We start from the raw sequence: 22,307 nt of genomic DNA, 5'->3' as shown, positions 1-22,307 counted from the left end.
ACAGCCCAATTTCTCATACATAACATAAATCCATACATTTCTTTTATTATTACCCAATATAAAATGTCTGGTTTTCAAAATAAATTGCAAGGTGCCCCAGAAGACAAGAAAAAAATTCTGAAGAGACAAAACAAGCATCAGAACTAGACTCAAATGTGACACACAGATGTTGAAATTATTAGATAGGGAATTTAAAATAACTAGAATTAATATGTTAAGGGCTCCAGAAGATCTTGCAAGACTAGATGAGTAATGAAAATTCAAAAAGAAATGTAAGAATGAAAACACTGTAATAAAAATGAAGAATATGTCTGATAAGCTCATCAGTTGATTTGACATGGTTTAAGAAAGAATCAATGAGCTTGATGATAGGTCAAAATAACCTTCCGAAATTGCAACGCAAAGAGAAAAAGAATGAAGGAAAACAAACAGAAAAATGCAAGAACTATGAGAATATATGAAAAAGTGAAACATTTTTAACTGGAATATATTTAAAAAAGAAAAAAACAGAATAAGTATTTGAAGTAATGTTGGCCAAGAATTTTCCAAAACTAATGACAGACATAAAATCACAAATTTAGGAAGCTGAGAGAACAACAAGCAGGATAAGTAACAATAACAACAACAATAAAACCTCACACCTAGAGACATCATATTTAAAGCCAAAAAAAAAAAATCATGAAGAACTCAGATGGTGAGTGAGGAACCTCACCTACATGGATACAAGAATTATAGTGAACTTCTTTACAAAAACCATCAAAGCAAGAAGAGAGTAAAGTAAAACATTGTAAATGTTGAAAGAAAAAAACACCAACCTAGAATTCTATATTCAGCAAAATTATCCTTCATATGTAAAGGAAAAATAAAAATACTCTCAGATAAACAAAAATCTGAGGGAATTTATTACCAGCAGACCTGCCCTGAAAGAAATTTAAAAGGAAATTCTTGAAACAAAAGGAAATTATGTAGTTAGAAATTTGGATGTACATAAAGAAAGAAAAAACACCGGAAAAGGAATAAATAAAAGTAGACTAAAATATATTATTTACTTTTATTATTTTAATTAATCTGAAAGATAACTGTTTAAATCAATAATGGTACCACTGCATTAGTGATTATATAATGTGAATAAGTAAAACAAAAGACGACAATGCTGCAAGTAATTGGAAATACTCTTTTATAAGGTACTTGTTCCACAGATGAAAAGGTATAGTGTTACTTGAAAATAAATTTACATTAGTTAAAGATGTATATTGTAAACTCCAGAGGAACCACTAATGTTTTTTGGAAAAAATTATAATTGTTCCACTGAAAGAGGAGACATAATGGAATCATTCTATATGTCAGTTAAAATCAGAGAAGATTAAAAAAAAAAAACCTTCTGGCCACAGATAGAGAATAGTTACAAACATCACTTATATAATAAAAATATATTGGCCGGGCGCAGTGGCTCACACCTGTAATCCCAGCACTTCGGGAGGCCAAGGCGGACGGATCACGAGGGCAGGAGTTCAAGACCAGCCTGGCCAAGATAGTGAAACACCATCTCTACTAAAAATACAAAAATTAGCCAGACATGGTGGTGCATGCCTGTAGTCCCAGCTACTCGGAAGGCAGAGGCAGGAGAATCGCTTGAACCCGGGAGGTGGAGGTTGCAGTGAGCCCAGATCGCACCTCTGCACCCCAGCTTGGGCCACAGAGTGAGACGTCGTCTCAATAAATAAATAAATAAATAAATATATATATATATATAATCACATTAAATGTGAATATTCTAAATATGCCAATTAAAACAAAGAGATTGTCAGAGACATTGAAAAAATCAAGACCTATGATATAGCTTGAATGTTTGTACCCTCCAAATCTCATGTTGAAATGTGCTTCACGATGTTAGAGGTGGGGCCCAGTGGGAAGTGACGGGATCATGGAGGCAGATCCCTCGTGAATGGCTTAATGCCATCGTTTTGGTGATGAGTGAGTTCTGGCTCTGAGTCCACATGAGATCTGGTTATTTAAATGTCTTTGGCACCTCCTCCCCTCTCTCCTACTCACGTTCTCACCTTGTGATGCACCTGAGGCCCTTATGAGGAGTAGATGCAAGTGCTACATTCTTCCTGTACAGCCTGCAGAACTAGGAGCCAATTAAACCCCTTCCCTTTAAAAATTACTCAGCCTCAGGTCACTATATTCTTTATAGTGACACAAGAACAGACTAATACAACCCAGTTATATATTGTCTACAAGAAACCCCTTTGAAATATAGTCAGATAGGTTAAAGGTAAAGAGATAGAAGGCATACCATCCTAACAGTAATTGAAAGTAACCTTTTAGACAAAGCGTATTTCAAAACAAGAAAAATAATCAGGGATAAAGAGGGACATTACATAATGATAAAGGGGTCAATTCCCCCAAGAAAACACAGGAATACTAAATGTCTATGCAGCTAAAAGTAAAGCATCAAAGTATATGAGGAAAAAACTGATGGGACTGAAAGGAAAAATAGACAAGGCCACTATCATATTTGGAGACTTCAACAACCTTCTGTCAGTAATTGATAGATCAAGCAGGCAGAAAATCAGTAAGAATGTAGTTGACCTGAACACACCATCAATCAATTTGAAGATTCCTTCCAACAGCAGAAGAATACACATTATTCTCAAGCTCACATGGAATATTCACAAAGATAAACTGCATTTAGTCCAGAAAACACATATAAACATATTTAAAAGGATAGAAATAATACAAAGTATACATTATCAGACAACCATGGAATTAAAGTAGAAATCAATAACAGAAAGATAGCAGGAAAATTCCCAAATATTGGACATTAAACAATACACTTTCAAATAACCCAGGGGTCAAACTAGAAGTCTCAAGAGGCATTAAAAATATTTTTAAATTAATGAAAACTTACACAAATTTGTGGAAAACAACTTAGAAAGGAAGAAAGCTCTAAGATCAATAACCTAAGCTTCCACCTTGGGAAACTAGAAAAAGGATAATTTGTTAGTCACTAAAGTAAGCATGAGAAAATGTATAACGATAATTAGAGGAGAAATCAATGAAATTGTAATCAGGAAAACAATAGAATAAATCAACATAACCAAAAGCTGCTTCCTCAAAAACATTAATAAAATTAATAAAACTTTACTTGGGCTAACCAAGAAAAAAATAGAGAACACACAAATTACCAATATCTAAAATGAATAAATCTACTATAAACATTTTTGTACAAGTTTTTATAAAGACATGTATTTTCATTTCTCTGCTGGATTTTACTAATTGTTATGTTTAACTTATAAGAAACTGCCAAAAGTTTTCCAAAGTGTTTGTATCATTTTACACTCTCTGAAACAAAAGACAGTTTTAGTCTTTGTCAGCACTTGGTATTGTTAGTCTTTTAAATTTTAGTCATTATAGTGAGTAAATAATGGTATTAGTTTGATTTTCATTTAAATTTCCCAGATTAATATAGATATTAAGTATCTCATCATGTGTGTATCAATCATTTGTATATCTTCTGTTAGAAAGTGTCTAAGTCTTGCTCATTGTTTTTTTTTTGTTTTTTTTTTTTTTTACCTTGGGTTGGGCAGAATTTAATTTGTCACACTCAGTTAGTTATATGTTACTTTACATATCTTAGCTCTAAATATTTTATATAGCCCTTGGTACTATTTTAAATAGTGTCCTATTTGCTCTTACATTTTTTTTAATCTGGTTTTTTTTTCACTTTTATTTTACATTTAGTGGTACCCATGCAGGTGTCATGTAGGTAAATTGTATGTTGTGACGGTTTGGTGTACAGATTATTTCATCAGCAACACCCAATAGGTGGTTTTTTGATCCTCACCCTCCTCCTACTCTCCACTAACAAGCAGGCCCTAGTATCTACTATCTATTGGTCCTTTCTTTGTATCCATATGTACTCAATGTTTAGCTCCCACTAATAGGTGAGAACATATGGCATTTGGTTTTCCGTTCCTGTGTTAGTTTACTTAGGAGAATGGCCTTCAGCTCCACCTGTGTTGCTGCAAAGGACATGCTCTCATTCCTTTTTATGGCTCAGTAGTATTCCATGGTGTATATGTACCACATTTTCTTTGTCCAGTCCACCAGTGATGGACATTTAGATTGATTCTAGGTCTTTCTATTGTCAATATTGCTGCAATGAACATATCCACTCATTTGTCTTTATGGTAGAATGATTTACATTCCTTTGGCTATATACCCAGTAATGGGATCATTGGGTTGAATGGTAATTCTGTTTTTAAGTTCTTTGAGAAATTGACAAACTGATTTTCACAATGGTTGAACTAATTTACTTTCCCACCAGAAGTGAACTGTATAAGTGTTCCTTTTCTCTGCAACCTCACCAGTATCCGTTATTTTTTGACTTTTTAATAATAGCCATTTTGACTGGTATAGGATGGTATCTCATTGTGGTTTTGATTTCCATTTTTCTAATGATTAGTGGTGTTGAGAATTTTTTCATATGCTTCTTGGCCACATATATTTTCTTTTGAAAAGTGTACATTCATGTCCTTTGCCCACTTTTTAATGAGTTATTTGTTTTTGCTTGTAAATTTGTTTAAATTCCTTATAGACTGTGGATATTAGAACTTTGTGAGATGTATATTTTGCGAATATTTTCTCCCATTCTATAAGTTGTCTGTTTACTCTTGATAGTTTCTTTTGCTGTTCAGAAGCTCTTTAGTTTAATTAGGTCCCATTTGTCAATTTTTGCTCTTGTTAAGATCGCTTTTGTTGTCTTCATCACAAAATCTCTGCCAGGTCCTATGTTCAAAGTGGTATTTCCTATGTTATCTTCCAGGATTTTTGTAGTTATCGATTTTACATTTAAGTCTTTAAGCCATCTTGAGTTGATTTTTGCATATGGTGTATGGAAGGCGTAACGTTTCAATTTTCTGCTTTTGGCTAGCCAGTTATCCCAGCAGCATTTATTGAATAGAGAGTCCTTTCCCCATTGCTTGTTTTTGTCAACTTTGTCAAAGATCAGATGGTTGTAGGTATGTAGGCCTACTTTATTTCAGGGTTCTCTATTCTGTCCCATTAGTTTGTGTCTGTTTTGGTACCAATATCATGCTCTTTTGGTTACTGTAGCCTTGTAATATAGTTTGAAGTCAGGTTACGTGATGCCTCCAGCTTTGTTCTTTTCCCTTAAGATTGCCTTGGTTTGGGCTCTTTTTTGGTTCCATATGATTATAAAGTAGGTTTTTTTTTCTAATTCTATGGAGAATATCATTGGTAGTTTGATAGGAATAGCATTGAATCTATAAATCTGTGAATCTATACATACTGCCTTAGCAGTATGGCCATTTTAATGATATTGATTCTTCCTATCCATGAGCATGGAATGTTTTTCCATTTGTTTGTGTCATCTCTGATTTCTTCGAGCAGATTTTTGTAATTCTTGCAGCGATCTTTCACTTTCCTGGTTACCTGTATTCCTAGGTATTTTATTATTTTTGTGGCTATTGTGAATGGGATTGCATTCTTGATTTGGCTCTCAGCTTGGACATTCTTGATGCTTAAGAATGCATTCTTGATTTTTGTACATTGATTTTGTGTCCTGAAAGATTGATGAAGGTGCTTATGAATCTAGGAGGGCAGAGACAAGGGGGATTTCTAGGTATAGAATCATACAGTGTGCAAAAAGGATTAGCTTGACTTCCTCTCTTCCTATGCCTTTTCTTTCTTTCTTTAGAATGATTGCTCCAGCTAGGACATCCAGCACTATGCTGAACAGGAGTGGAGCAAGGGCATCCATGTCTATACTTTTTTTTTCTTGCCCCGTTGCACTGGCTAAGACTTCTAGCACATGGCTGAGCAAAAGCAGTGTCAATGTTCATCTTTCTCTTGTTAGAAAAAAAATATTCACTTTATTAGCATGAGGTATGATTTTAGCTGTACGATTTTTATAATTCTAATTTGTTATATTCAACAAATTACTTTCTAGTCCTAGTTTGCTGATTGCTGAGAGGTTTTGTTTTGTTTGTTTTAAACAAGTGGGTTTTGGATTTCATCAAATACTTTGTTATATCTAGCAGATGATCTAGAAGTATCTCCTTTATTCTTTTAATATAATCTAATTTAACTTTGAATTAAATTGAGTTTCCATAATAAACTTCACCCTGGTAATAAGGTTTTATCCTTCTTATATATTGCTGATTTAACTTGCTAAAATTTTGTTAAGTATATTTGCATCTATATTCATGGGAGACATTGATCTCTATTTTTCCTTTCTTTTAATATGTATTCCTGGTTTTAGTAACAGAGCAATCCTGGTCTCATAAAATCATATGGGACATGTTGCCTCCTCTTTGATTTTCTGAAAAAGTTAGTGTATGATTAGTATAAAATATTCTGTGAAATAATTGATAGAATTCACTGCTGATGATCTTTGGACCTAGAGATTTCGTTAGTGAATATTTTTTAGTTGCAAAAAATTTCTGTATAGGGCTAGGTTTATTGGATTTTCTCTTTTTGTTTTGGATTATCTTGGATAATTTGTATTCTTCAAATAATTTTTTCATTTTGCTTCTTACTCTTATTTCTCAGTTGTCAAATGTATGGAGATAAATTTATTGATAGCATTAGCCTATTCATGTACATAGGCTGTTTTTATAAATCCTCACAGCAGGATTTATAGTGAGGTTCTGCTGTTTTATTCCTCTCACTGGTAACATCTGTCTCCCCCTGAAATTTTTCTTCCTATATTTACTAAGATTGAGATTAATCAATGTCATTGAGTTTATCAGAGAACTACAACTTTATTTTGTTAATTTTCTCTATTGTTTGTTTGCATTCTATTTCATTCATCTCTGCACTTATCTTTGTTAATTCTTTCTTGCTACTTAGTTTGAATTTCCTTTGTTCATTTTCTAATTTATTTCAAGTGGAACCTTAGTTTTTAAAATTTTAAAATCCTTTTTTCCTTTCTAGTATAAGGATTTAAAGCATAAATTTTCCTCTAAACCTTACTTTATCGATAGTTCACAAAATTTTATATATTGTATTTTGATTATCACTATTGATCAAAAATATCTTCTAACTTTTATTGTGATCCTTTTCTTTGTTCTGTCAGTTATTTAGAAGTGTGTCATTTAATTCCAAATATTTAGAGTTTTCTAAATGTTTTGTTGTTGATTTTTGAAAATATTTTGTCACTTTCAAAAAATATTTTATATTATTTCAATTCTTCTAAGTTTTGGAAGACTTGTTCTATAGTCTACTATTTTGGTGAATGTTCACTACGCAATTGAAAAGGATGTATATTCTGTTGGTAGTGGTTCCCACAAATGTCAAAAAGGCCAAGTTGGTTCATAGCGTTGCTCATATGATTTTTATCCTTACTGATTTTCTGTTTATTTGTTCTATCTATACTGAAAGATGAAAGTAGAATCTCCTACTGTGATAATTAATTTGTCTTTTTTCTTCAATTTTATCAGTTAAGATATATCTTTCTAAATTTCATATGCTTTGAAGCTCTTTTGAGATGCATACACATATGGGATTGACGTATTTTGTGATAAAATAGTCTGCTTCACCTCTGGTAATTTTCTTGTCCAAAGTCCATATTCTCTTATATTACTATAGTCATTCTACTTTTCTTATAATTAATGCAAAAAATCATATATTTTTTACCAAATTTTAATCTATCTGAATCTTTATATTTAGAGTTGTTTCTATAGGCAGCATATAGTTGAGTCTTGCTTTTTATATCTCTGCCTTTATCTTTTGTGTTTATCCTTTGCTTTTTTTTTTCTCTTTTTTTTTTTTTTTTTTTTTTTTTTGAGACAGAGTCTCCCTCTGTCACCCAGGCTGGAGTGCAGTGGCGCTATGTCGGCTCACTGCAAGCTCCGCCTCCTGGGTTCACGCCATTCCGCTGCCTCAGCCTCCCGAGTAGCTGGGACTACAGGCGCCCGCCACCACGCCTGGCTAATTTTTTTATATTTTTATATTTTTAGTAGAGACGGGGTTTCACCCTCTTAGCCAGGACGGTCTCGATCTCCTCACCTTGTGATCTGCCTACCTCGGCCTCCCAAAGTGCTGGGATTACAGGCATGAGCCACCACGCCCGGCCATCTTTTGCATTTTATGTAAGTCACAGTATGGTGACTATTTTGTAAGGTTTTATCTATATATTCTATTTTTCTTCCTTCTTTTCTTGTTCCCGGCCGTTTGGATTGTATACTTTTTAATATTCCAGTTCATCTCCACTATTGGATTGTGAGTTTATTTCTTTGGGTTTGTTGTTGTTATTGTTCTCATGATTCTTCTAAGATTTAAAGTATGCATCTTTTACTTCTCATCATTTACCTTCAAATAATATGTTTCACTTCACTTACAATATAAGTATCCTCTTTATTTCTTTCCTCCCATTCTTTGTACTTTTTTTAATACCATTCACTTGTACATATTTTACAAATCCCAAAATACCTTGCTTTTATTTCTTACTTTAAATAATTGATTATCCTTTAACATTTTTAACATGAGGGGGGAACTGTCTCTCATATTTTCCATTTATGACATTTTAAAATTAAATTTTCTGGCCCCAAGTTTCCACCTGGCATTATTTTTATTCTTCCTGAAAAGCTAATATTAACATTTTTTTGTAGCACAGGTTTATGGGAAATGAATTCTCTCAGTTCTTGTGTTCTATAACAATCTTTAAGTATCCTTAAATTTTGAAAAATATTTTCAAAATTCTGCATATAGATTTGTAGAGTTTTAAATGTCCTTCTATTGTCTCTTGCTTACATTGTTTCTGATAAGAATGGTTGGCTATTCTTATCTTTATTCCCCCTAAAGGTAGTATGTCCCCTTCTCTTACTGTTTTCAAGATCTTCTCTTTATCACTATTTCTTTTGTTGTTATCACGTTGATTATTATTCTGCACATTATTCTGGACTTCCTATGTGCACAATCATGTAAAAATGACATTTTATGTCTCCCTTTACAGTCCTTATTCATATTTTTTCTTGCCTTATTACACTGCATAGGATCTCGTTAGGATGTTGAATAACATGGTAATAGTTGACATCTTTGTCTGGTTTCTAATTTCTTGGGGAAAAATTGGATTGGGAGCCCACCCATCTAAACTGCATAATCAAAGAGAGTTAGTCATGTGGTAAAGACACAGTCAACTATCTATAAGAAGTGACCATAGACATCCTTCATCATTAAAGAAGTTCTATTATAATATTCTTATAGACAGCAAGTAATGCAGACACCTCAATTTATCCATCAACTACAATTATTTGTATTACAATAGAAAATTCACAGAGTAATTGTCTAGTCCAATATCCTCATAAAATGCTAGCATTTCTTGGCCAGGCTTGGTGGCTCACGCCTGTAATCCCAGCACTTTGGGAGGCCGAGGCAGGTGGATCATGAGGTCAGGAGATCGAGACCATCCTGGCTAACATGGTGAAACCCCATCTCTACTAAAAATTAAAAAAATTAGCCAGGCATGGTGGCGGGCACCTGTAGTCCCAGCTACTTGTGAGGCTGAGGCAGGAGAATGGAGTTAACCCTGGAGGTGGAGCTTGCAGTGAGCCGAGACAGCGCCACTGCACTCCAGCCTGGGCTACAGAGTGAGACTCCATCTCAAAAAAAAAAAAAAAAAAATACTAGCATTTCTTCTCTAACACGACTCATCAGTTGACATGAAGTCTTTATTTGAGTACTTCCAGGGATAAGAAGATGCATTTTATTTTATTTTTCAATCTTTTTTGTTTAGGAATATCTTCATTAAATAACTCAAAATCTGTATATGTCCTCTCTTATTCAAACGTAGTGTTTCCTAGACAGTTCTTCAACCACATATATTACTTACAATTAGGAGTGGGCACATGAAAGAATCAGAGTAGAGGTGGGGGATAGGAGCAGTGATGTAAACAAAATAGAATTTTAGGACTCTCTCAAATAAATATCTTGACAGGTGGTCCAAAGCTGGTGTAATATTCCTCAGTGTAAGGAACTCACACTCCTTATTTCTTACCATCCAAATCAAGCATGGTCCAAATGACAGTATCTACAATCCAGGTAGCTGGGCTAGGGAAAGACATAAGAAAGAAGAGGCTAACACTCTAAACATGCTGTCTTACAAGGAAGCTCCCCAGAGGTTGCCTTGTGACATTTCTGTTTAGATTCAACTGGCTAAAATGTATTCATCTGACCCATACCTCACTGCAAAGGAGCTTGGGAGATGTAGCAAGCATGTATCTTATAATACTTCCCATTGTTCTGTATTCCAATGATTCATTATTATACTGACTCATCTATTCTTTTCCTCCTACTTCTGTTTCTCCTCTTTCTGCCACAGCTTCCTAACCTCTCTCTGGTAAAAGAGACTATTCTGACTACTGAATACTTCTGTTGTCTTTTGCCCCGTGCCCCCTGCTGCCTACTCTTTCTGTAGCTCTCTGTCAACCTTTCTACCTACATCTTTGTAGACCTTAGATAGAAATCCTCTAAGAAAGTAGACTTTAATACCATTACATAATTGGCCGGGCACAGTGGCTCACACCTGTAACCCCAGCACTTTGGGAGGCCAAGGCAGGTGGATGACTGGAGGTCAGGAGTTCAAGACCAGCCTGGCCAACAGGTGAAATCCCGTCTCTACTAAAATTACAATAATTAGCCAGGTGTGGTGGTGCATGTCAGTAGTCCCAGCTACTCGGGAGGCTGAGGCAGGAGGATCACTTGAACCCAGAAGGTGGAGGCTGCAGTGAGCCAAGATTCCACCACTGCACTCCAGCCTGAGCAACAGAGAGAGACCACATCTATTTAAAAAAAAAAAAAAATGCCCCTACTGGGCAGAGCTCTGGGATTAGTTCATAGCCCCGTATCCTGGCCAGCCTGGAGAGGGCTGCTTGCAGTTTGACATTCATATTTTTTCAGGGCATAAAAATTGCCCTTATATTCCACATGTATTACAAAGGACATATTAAGAAGGACGTGTAGTATGGGTTTTGTTTAGTTTTCTAGACCACAGGCAATCTTCCTAATAGTTTTAGCATAGAAAATTGAAAAGAAAAAGACACTAATTTCAGCCTGTTAGAGATCACTAGCCAGATGTTGTAAAAAGAACCCCTAATGAAAGGACTCCCTGGAGAGTTTAAAAGTTTCTTTATATTCAACCTAATGCTCTTAAAAAGAATATCACGTTTCACTGACATACAAGGCATTCGAGTGAAATTAAAAGGTTTGAAAAACACCCTTCTCTGAATTGAAGTCTAAGGGACTAGTTTAGAAGTTTACCTATTTTCCTAAGAGGGTTTTTACTTCCCTCTGCCATAAACTGAGTAATTTTTCCCAATTTGACTTGATGCCATTCAACATTTTTAATTAGACCTATAGTTGGATGTTTGGTTCAGGTGAAGCTGAGTCAACAGTCACACTTTAAGTCTGTTAGGGCATCATGAAGCAAGCAGTTAAACTAGTAGTGAATCTAAAAGGCAAAATAAATATTCTTTGTGTTCAGAAATCAGGGGGAGGAGTAAAACAAAGTAATTAAAGAATTTAATTGGTAGATTTCATAAAAATCAGTAGTCAGTTATTTTCTATGTACTGGATTCAAGAAATAATTTATGGATATAATCTGGAGAAAAACAAATTTTAAAAAAAGCAATATTTTCAACTTGTTTTAAATAGACCTAACACAGTTACAACCTTATCTCTACAAGTAACTCAACATTTTCTTTTTTACATTTTTTCTAAAACCAACTAATTTGCAGTTATAGTTTTCATCCTGAACTGTTGCCTGCAAAAAACGTACTTCCTGGTTATTCATAGCAAAATAATTCCTTCCCCCACCCCCTTCTGATTCTGATGTGATGAGGTAACTTTGAACAGTTGTGTGCATAACTCATTTTCCTCACTGCTGGAAAAACATTGAGTTACTTGGGGAAAGGGGGAAATGTTTTTGTTTTTTTTTTTAAAAAAAACTCAACACTCAGACTTGCTGCAAGTTCATTTGTTAATGGAAATAGAGGGGAAATTTTCATTTTTTTTCTCCTTTACTTCAGCTCATTTAACAGAAAAGGGGGATATTCATCTATAGCCACAGTAAACATCGCTTTAGAAGACTGCTTTATCTATACGGAAATTTAGGAGAAACAAATGATGGAGAAGCTATAAAGATTCAGAATATGATAAAGGCAGTGATGCTACTGAAAGTAGAGAACTTAAAGCCAAAATCAAAGAAACAGTAATTTGGTGAGAACATGTAACAATGCATGAAGTATTGCTTGAGTGACTTTTACATATGGGCAGGCAGGTTCTGCCTACATGTTGAAAAAAATCTTTACTGGTTTCCATATTGTTTTTCCTGGACCCTAAAGTGAGCCACGGATAAAATGACAGTAATTAGGATATTCAGTAGGCATTACCTGAGCTGACAACTCCCACAGGGAAGGTGGCAAATGCCAGGGCAAAAGCTAAGAAGTGACAGTGGCCTTTGCACAGTAAATTGAAACCTTTGTGCCAGGCCTCTGCTGATCTCGCGGGAAGAAAAATCACTACAAAAACTCAGAAAACTCCTTTACACATTGAAGCCCGTATTTGTCTCGGTAAACACTCATCTTCCTGTCTGTGAACCATTATCCCTCTCTGTCTCCCTTTCCTCACACTTTGTCCCCTTCGCATGCTTGCTAATTTTACTTTGGCCTTTCTCTCCACTTCCCTGAGTGAATTTCTTCTCACCGTTTTATGTATTTCATCATCTTAGGTTTTTCATCGTCCCTCTGTCCTTTGTGCTCTATAAATGTTTCAATACTTACAAGTCATATGAGGAAAAGGAGAGTCCTCGGACCTATCAAGTAATCTAATTCGGTATCTCTCATCTCCTCTGCCCAAATGACTTGAGCTCTGTTCCCCTAACATCAGCAGAATGTCTTCAAAGAATTAACTTGCCTCCCAAATCAGCAAGGGTGAGCCCAAACAGCTGTGTCTGAGGATTCCACTTATGCAAGAATTCTGAAAAAATAAAGGCTGAAAGGGATGTTGTTTTAAATGTACGTCAAAAAAGACCAAGAGAAAATTAACTGTTGTTTCATCTTCTACTTTTTTAAAGCAGCAAAAAGATATACATCCAAGGTCATTTCCTCTAAGGGTACAACTATTCCTCATCTGAACCTAGTAATTAACAACGACAACAACACATACACATACACAAGAAGCAGAATCTTTATAGGATGGTAAAATCCTATGTTATGGAAGCAAAGCTATATTTGTTCTCAATACATTATAATTCTTTGCAATTCCAAGTGTTCACATCTTGTTACATGCCCATAAACTTCCTACAAAATATTTCAATTTTAATACTGTGTCATTGTATTAGCTTATTGTAACATTGTTACAATACACACAAAGTAGTCCTCCCTTATCTTGGGATAATATGTTCCCAGAGCTCCAGTGGATGCTGGAGACTACAGAGAATAGGCTGTCAATTAGAACATGTTTTCTGTTCTAATTGACAAGTCTTCCATGCATGTCTTCCATGCACAAATTTAATTTTAATTCTTTTAATCCTTAACTAAGCATTTAGCACACCCCTTTTCCGGACCCTTCCAGTTTGAGGTGGGACAGCAAAACTAGTTCAAATATTTTTCTTTTATTCTTCTTCATAATTTCACAGATAGAAGATTTGTTCTCACTATAGATCTTAGCAACCTTGGCATGTCAATTTTTTTTTCGTAACTAAGTCAAAAAACTTTTGTCTTTTCACTTAAAAGAAGCACTTCTCTTTGGCTTCTCTTTGGCATGTCTCAATGGCCAGTATCATTACTCTTTCACTTTGGGGCCATTATTAAGTAAAATAAAGGTGACAAACACAGCACTGGGATGTTGCAACAGTCTGATAACCCAAATGACTACTAAGTGATGGTGTCTGTAGCTTCCTAGGTTTATCCTGTCCTATGAAGACTCTGCTGGTTGTGTGTGTGTGTGTGTGTGTGTGTGTGTGTGTTGTTGTTGTTGTTGTTGTTGTTGATTACTGCTTTAGACAAAGGGAAGATATAATTCCCAGGAGGAACCAAGGAGAACAGCAAGAGATTTCATCCCGTGTCTCAGAATGACACGCAATTTAAGACTTAGGCAATATTTTTGTAACTTTCCATGTAATATTTTCAGACTGCAGTTGACCGTGAGTAACTGAAACCATGGAAAGCAAAACTGCAGATAAGAGGGCACTACTCTATAAATGTATGTAAATTATTGCTCACTTCCTCTTTAAGAGGAATTTCCACAGCCTTGTACTCCTAATAGAACCTTCTATCTCTATATAGTTTACTCTGCCCAGGAACAACACAGTAATTATAGCTCGAGATGCTGAAATAAAAATACGTTGGCCAAAATATCACCAAGCCTCTTTTTTATTTTTTCTTAACAAAACATTGTCACCACTTCTGCCAGAGAATTTGTTAAGAAAAAATGATGAAACGGGTTGGAAAGTAAGCATTCAGTGCTTCAGACCAGGGCACAGCCTCAGGGTAGACAACTTTCATTCACACTTGCAGCGTAAACATTCTCTAGTAGCCTGGTGATCAGCCTGGTGATCAGGCTTATGCATGTTCAGGGTGGGAACTAAATGTAAACAAAGATTACCAGAATCTGAGAAAATCAAAATCAGAGTCTTGACAATATCAGAATAATCCCTTCTATTAAAACCATGGTTCCCAGTTATGTTTCCAAAATCACTAGCGTGCCACAAGATGTAATTAAATGTTTTCTGGGTGGTGGGGTTGGGGGATGGTGAGGATTCATGGTCAAAAGCCTTTGGAAACAGTGGGTTAAACAGATCTCTTTACTATAGAACTTTTGTGTGTCATTAATATGTAAACTCATTTTGAATCGCCAAAAGGGTGATAAAATGCAATTTTTTCCAAACTATTTGGGTTATAAAACTCTTTGATGACAGAAAACATATTAACATTGCCCAAAACACAAGTGTCTCAAAAGACAGTTTGGAAAATGCTACATCTGAAGTTTAGTAGTCATTGATATTAATGTCTTTATTGAATGCTATAGCTATTCATCAAAATGATGAATTAATAGGGTAGCTACATATATAAAACCAAATTTAGCTGTCACTTTCCTAAAAGTGTAATCAAAAAGCAAACAACAAATGTACTATTGTGCATCTGCACTCTGCAAAATAATATGAGCATCACTCAAAGTTCCTATCAACTTTAGAAACATATGTTGTAATTTAGGAGAAAATTTTGTCTTCATCGCTTTCCATGTGCTTGTTTTCATAGAAGAAATCTAGTATAAATAATTAATTAACTAATTGTAAAGCATTCGCGTCTTAATCCTTCCATCTCTCTCTTGTAATACTTACAAAATATTTTAGAGATTTGTCTCAGTTCCGTTTTGTTAAAAGATGAATGAATGAGTAGAGAAGCCCAAAATGGAAAGATTGTTTTGTGTCCAAATGTTTATTAAAAGGTCACTCAATAAAAATTGCCTATACCATTTTTAAACTGGAGATGGAAAAATGATCTATGAGTGACAAGAAGCTTCTTTCCAATTTTAGATAGCTAGGATCTTTCCTTTCTGCATTTTTCCTACTTTATTGGCTTCCAATCTGAAAACTCAGGGTCTCTTTCAGATGTAGAGCTCCTTTACAAGCGATGAAATTGCTGAAGCAGCTTATTCTTACACAATAAAGCCTACATATAACATGTGTCATTCTATAACCTTCATGCTAATCCAAAATAAATAGAAATCATACATGAACTGAAATCTGACCTGCTCCTTGAAGCATAGCTCAATGGGAAAGCTGGGTTTTAAGACATTTACATTTAAAGGAAAGAAAATAATTCCTTTACCTTGAAGCTCACAGATAATTTTAGAAGTTTGGGAGACAGCTAAATTTTATCCGAAGTAAATTTTTTAATATCTTAATAGATGTATTAAAAATACTTTAAATTCAATAATCATGTGCTAATATCTGCAACTTTCTTTAAGGCTAAATAAATGGGGAAGCCATCTTGTTTTCCACATCACTGGCTCTAGCATGCTATAGAAGATCACCATGACAACAGGAGCTGGTTTGCCTGGTGTGAAGACAACAGTGTAGGCCTCATTTCCTAGATGCATGTTTCTACTAAAGTTGATTCACCAATTAAAAGACTCTTTTCTGTCCTTGGGGGCTTCAGAGATGCAAATAGTGTTGGAAAAGCTGGCTGGTCAGCTGCTACACCTAATAACTCCTCTTGATTATCTAAAAATAAAATGACTCTTGTTTAATTTTTTTAAAAACTAGGTATTTCTGATTCACACTGAGCTGGGAGTTAATACTCAAATTGAGAAGACTTGCTTGAAATTGTGAACTACTGTCCTTGCTATAACTTGTGATTACTCTTTAAATCCTTTAAAAAAGATTATTCTGAATGTGTTTTTAAGCATCCTATTATCACGTTATGAGATACACAGTAATGCATTGTTAACTCTTCATGTCATTATGTGAATAAGAAACAGAATGTCATGATGAAAATTTAAGTAGATTTTTAAAAAGCATATACAAAAGTGTGATGATGACACAAAAGAAAAATTTAAATGTTAATCTGAATATATTCCTATAGAATATCTTTATGATTTAAAGCAAGAAAATATAAAGCAAGTATTTATTAAAGATCTAGATTCACAAAGAAGAATTTTCTTGACATTCGGGAGCTCAAACTACAAATGTCATTAATGAGTTTTTATTTAAAATAAAGAATTGTGTGTCTAGTTTAGGGACAAATGAAGAAACTAAAAACTTTAACACAAGTATTTTAGAATAAATATACAAATTTTAAAACTATAGATTAGTATTATGTGTGGTATACAATGATAAATAATGTTTGACACCTACCTCTGTAATGTACACTACTCTATGAATTTCTCTTTTTTGTATCAACTTAATAAATCCATACTTCAGTTTTGACATTTTACTGTCCTTAATTAAAAATGCAATGCTAAAAATATCCAAATTATGTTACTCAATATATTTATGATTTTTTATTAAGAGAAGATAGAAGAAACACAACAAAATTAATTTTCAAGTAAAATTACACATGTCTATTAATAGGCATATGATAAAGACAAATGTTATTAAACAGTGCTATTTAGGAGTTATATGCACAAATTAACAATACACGCTAGCCAATTTTCTGTAATGTGTTTGTATATTTAACTGTTTCTTTGTATAGCTAATTAAATGTTTGTTGCAAAGTCTCATGAGACGCTCACTTGCATATACCTTTTTATAATGGCTAAACACATTCTCACTAAGTATTGCCTGATGAATAGATATTTCACAAATGCCTGCCATGGACACAACAACAAACTATGGACACATGTCATTATTACTGTAGTTCAGCAGCACAACACTCCATGGCTGTCTCTGAATAATTAGACTAATTTAAAAATCACTCATTAGCTTATGAGTGGTAGCTAGTGTAGCGTTGCATTTTAATTTTAAAAGTTTAATTAAAATAAAATTGTGTCCAGTTTTTTGCCTACTTAAATTTATATAGATATTTTAATATGAATTTACATGAAAGTTTTATTTTAGGAGAAAATTTCATATCAAATATCAGAAAATAAATTGTCAAATTCAGATATAAGCTGAAACAAAAAAAACAACAGACGGCCGGGCACGGTGGCTCACGCCTGTAATCCCAGCACTTTGGAAGGCCTAGGTGGGCGGATCACGAAGTCAGGAGATCAAGACCATCCTGGCTAACACGATGAAACCCCGTCTCTACTAAAAATACAAAAAATTAGCAGGGCGTGGTGGCGGGCTCCTGTAGTCCCAGCTACTCGGGAGGCTGAGGCAGGAGAATGGCGTGAACCCAGGAGGCGGAGCTTGCAGTGAGCCAAGATAGCGCCACTGCACTCCAGCCTGGGAAACAGAGTGAGACTCCGTTTCAAAAAAAAAAAAAAAAAGAACAACAGACAAAGATATGAACACTGTACCTTTTTCACACAGTTATATTGAAAATTATGAGAGATAATCTATGTAAATGAAATGCCTATTGATGGTAGGTTTACAGTAAGTATTCATTTCCTTCTAGCTTTTTCTCCAGAATGAAAGAACTTAGAATGACCTTAAAAGAACAGTATTTAACTTATAAAATTAATTATTCTAAGAGAGTCACAAGGCATAATGGCATATATAGGAGTAAAGATTGTTTAGTTTGGGTGTAATCTTAGTTTTGCAGTCATATCTCACTATAAAAGCACAAGTCACTATTTCTTCTACTTCTTATAAGTAATTGGTGGGCTGATTAATAAGCCTTTAACACATTCAATTAAATTTTTGGCAATCTAAATATTGTTTTGCTGTTTCTTTTACATATTTCTAACTTCTTTGAATATCAGCCCTCACGGATGTTCTCAACGTCTCTCAATTTAGCATCACCTGTAAATTTAATTAAGTACTTTCTTCACCTTTTCTTGTAGATAATTAAAAAGTATGGGCCAGGCATAGTGGCTCACACCTATAATCCCAGCACTTTTGGGAGGCCAAGGCAGGCGGATCATGAGGTCAAGAGATCAAGACCAACCTGCCCAACATGGTGAAACCCCATCTCTACTAAAAATACAAAAATTAGCTGGACGTGGTGGCACGTGCCTGTAGTTCCAGCTACTGGGGAGGCTGAAGCAGGATAATCACTTGAACTGGGGAGGCAGAGGTTGCAGTGAGCCGAGATCATGCCACTGCACTCCAGCCTGGCGACAGAGCAAGACTGTCTCAAAAAAAAAAAAAAAAAAGTGACAAACTCCTCTGACCCTACACTGTCTTGTCATGCAAAGCATTTTACCTCACAAAACACCAAAATCATGAATGATGTTTAAAAAAATGCAGGAATTATGTAGACATTCCATTTTTGTCAATGGAAAAAAAACCCCAAGTGTTTCTTGCTAGGGGATCACTAAAATTTGTAACAGTAACGGTGCCATAATTTTGATATATAAATAAGTTTTATTGAATCCACTGGACAAATGACTATAGACAACTAAATCAACAGTTTTCTATACATATGTGTAAAATTATGTTATATATGTATATGTGAATCCAGGTGTATTTCAATGCCAAATGTCAGTGCAGATTTCCTCGGTGGCCAAATGACTCTGGGGAATAAAATCAAGGAAAGAAATTAAAAAGGACTTTCTTTTTTTTTTCTGTGTTTTTGTTTCCATTTTTACAATAAACATGCCTTACTTGTGTATTTTAAAAAATTCAAGTTCATTTATAGATAACACAGAATTCACCTGCATGCTATGCTCCCACCATGTCAATGAACGTCCGCCAAATGTGGCTCTTAGAATTGAGTCACTGAATGGGAGGCTGAGGCGGGCGGATCAGAAGGTCAGGAGATCAAGACCATCCTGGCTAACGTGGTGAAACTCCGTCTCTACTAAAAAGTAGAAAAAATTAGCCGGACATGGCGGCAAGTGTCTGTAGTCCCAGCTGCTCAGGAGGCTGAGGCAGGAGAATGGCGTGAACCTGGGAAGCGGAGCTTGTAGTGAGCCTAGATGGCACCACTGCACTCCAGCCTGGGCCACAGAGTAAGACTCCATCTCAAAACAAAAACAAAAACGAATTGAGTCACTGAAGGCACTGAAGAAAGGAGGTAAGTTTTACAAATTCAGGCAAATTATCATCTTAAAACATCAAATTTAATTTATCTCGCATATTAACAAATATACCTTGATAATGTATTTTATGCAAGACACTTTGCTGGGCAATGCATGGGATGCAGAGTTCGTTCATCAGGAGGCAGTGTGGCTTACAGGGTAAGATGAAATGCTATGGCTATGAGAGTTACTAGCTCTACAGCCTGAAGTAAATTAATTGACCTCTCTGAGCATCCGTTTCCTCAAATGACAAATGGTTATGATAACAGTGCCTATCTTATAGAATTGTTTTGAGGATTATGAGGTATTCTTTTGTCATTTTTGTAAAGCACTTAGAACAGATCCTGGCACTTAGAGCACTCTAAATATAGTATTTTATTTTAATTAATGAATTCAATATGAAGTGATTGAGAGATGGTTCCAGCTGTCTTAAATCATTTTGGAACAAGGAGAGATAGAAGCAAGCCAATCAACAAATAAAATAATATAAAAAATAAATAAATAAACCAGAGTTGCTGAATGAATTGTAACAAGTGGTCTCTTGATATAGTTTATGTCCTAATTAAATACAGAAACAAACTACATATGTTGAATAATACAATATGTTGCATTACAATGATTCTCTGAATAAAGCCATGAAGAAATAGAGGCAAGTGACCTATTCTACCTATGAAGGTAGAGAAAGTACTAGAAAGGATATGACACTCTTGCTGAAGTCTAAAATAAGAGTATAAGACCCAGGCCTTGAAAATCATGTTCAGCTAGGTCTCTTATGCACACTTTTGCTCATGTTTGTAGGTTCAAGTCCAAACTGACTAGCCTTGGAATAAAATATTCTATACAGTCTGGTCCCAAATTATTTTTCCAGTTTTATCTGTTTTATTCGATCTTAACAGCCTTTAGAATTTTTGTTGTTGTTGTTGTTGTTTGTTGATTGTTTTGTGAGACAGTTTCACTCTTGTCTCCAAGGCTGGATGCAATGGCATGATCTCGGCTCACTGCAAACTGCCTCCTGAGTTCAAGAGATTCTCCTGCCTCAGCCTCCCGAGTAGCTGAGATTACAGGCACCCATCACCTTTCCCACAATCCCGAATCCAATGGTGCTAGAGACAGACGTGTTACAGAATTCAGAATTTTTCAGATTTTAGACAGTAACTTGGTGTACAACTTAGATAATTTATCAGAAATCTGGGGCAGCACCATATTGAATACATCAATATAGCTGGAGTAAAACCTAAAATTACTAATTTCATGTCAGTTCAGTTGAGGTTTTCTGAGATAAGATGAGATCAATATTAACACCAAATGAGTTAAGAAAAAAATTTTTTGTTTTTGAAACTGTTCAGATTTGAGAGTGTGAATAAGAGATTGTTGATCTCTGTCAAAGAATATTCCATGCTCTTTCTTCTTCTGTAAAACCTATTTCCTTTGTTACTAATGCCCCTTCCCCTCACAATGTATTCCTCAAGGCCCACTTAGACATCGTCATCTTGATAAAGATAACCTGTGACAGCCATGATACTCTTCTGTATCTCATTAATACTTTGGGGATCTCTCTCTTATTTTGTTTTGATAACAGTGTATGCTAATTATTTGTTAAAATGTGTGTCATTACCTCTTAACTGTAAGCTTTTAAGGTCAGGAATTGTATCTTACTCTTCTTGATATCCCCTGTTTATCATATAGTATCTGCTGTATGGTAGCTACTCAACAGTAGTGGTAGAATAGAAAATTAACTTGTATACTTATACAAGTATGTGTAGGAAGGTTTAAACTTTCCCGCTGGAGGTTAGGTAATTGAGTCGCTGAAATAAACAGACAATAAACAGATTAACAGGAGAAAAGGCAAACAAGTTTATTAATGTGCACATGTACATGGCAGCCACACAAAATATGAAGCTCAAGAAAGAGCCTAATGGTTGAAGTTTGAATACCTTCCTCATAGGGGAGCAAAAAGTGGAGAATGTAGGCAATTTTAAAGAGAGAATAAATAATTTTTAGAGAAAAGTGAATGGGTCTGAGCAACACAGAGTAGTATCCTGGGACAAAGTTCCTCCGGGCTTGGGGGAGGTGGTGACAAGTTATGGGAAGATGAGGAGCAGAGCTGGACTGCAAACAAAGTTTGTCTTAGGATGCAGATAAAGTCTCTAAGGTTAAAAAAATTTTTTTTCAGAGCAGCCTCCAGAAGAATAGGCCATAGCCTGTCTGGGTATGGTGATAACTTTTTAATCTCCTCTCCAGTAATTAATCTTCCCTGGTTGTTTGATGAGATTCCTAGGTAGGGAGTTTAAGACGACTGCATTCCTTTTGAAAGAACTTCCCTCAGTCAGATAAAGGAACTTCAGAAAGAACACCTCCCCGCACTAGGGAAGGGAAGTCAGAGAGAGACATTGGTGCTAAGGCTTATTTCTGAGGCCTTTCAATCTCCTTTGTTCAAAGCACTCAACATGCCAACATGTCATATTCGGAGGTATTGTTTTCTGAGCCCCAACATATGCAAAACTCTACCAACACGCTTTGAGTGGTAGAAGTTATATAAGTAGTTGAGACCTTTAGTCTCAACCACTTACAGAAGAACAATCAGAAAAAGTTCACTTCCGCGAAATAGATTGAGGAAAGGATTTAGGAGACGGTAATTGAAGAAGTATGTT

Source organism: Gorilla gorilla, chromosome 5, assembly GCF_029281585.2.
Source record: "Gorilla gorilla gorilla isolate KB3781 chromosome 5, NHGRI_mGorGor1-v2.1_pri, whole genome shotgun sequence".
In the NCBI taxonomy this organism is placed as follows: Eukaryota; Metazoa; Chordata; class Mammalia; order Primates; family Hominidae; genus Gorilla; species Gorilla gorilla.
This window is presented reverse-complemented; position numbering follows the sequence as displayed.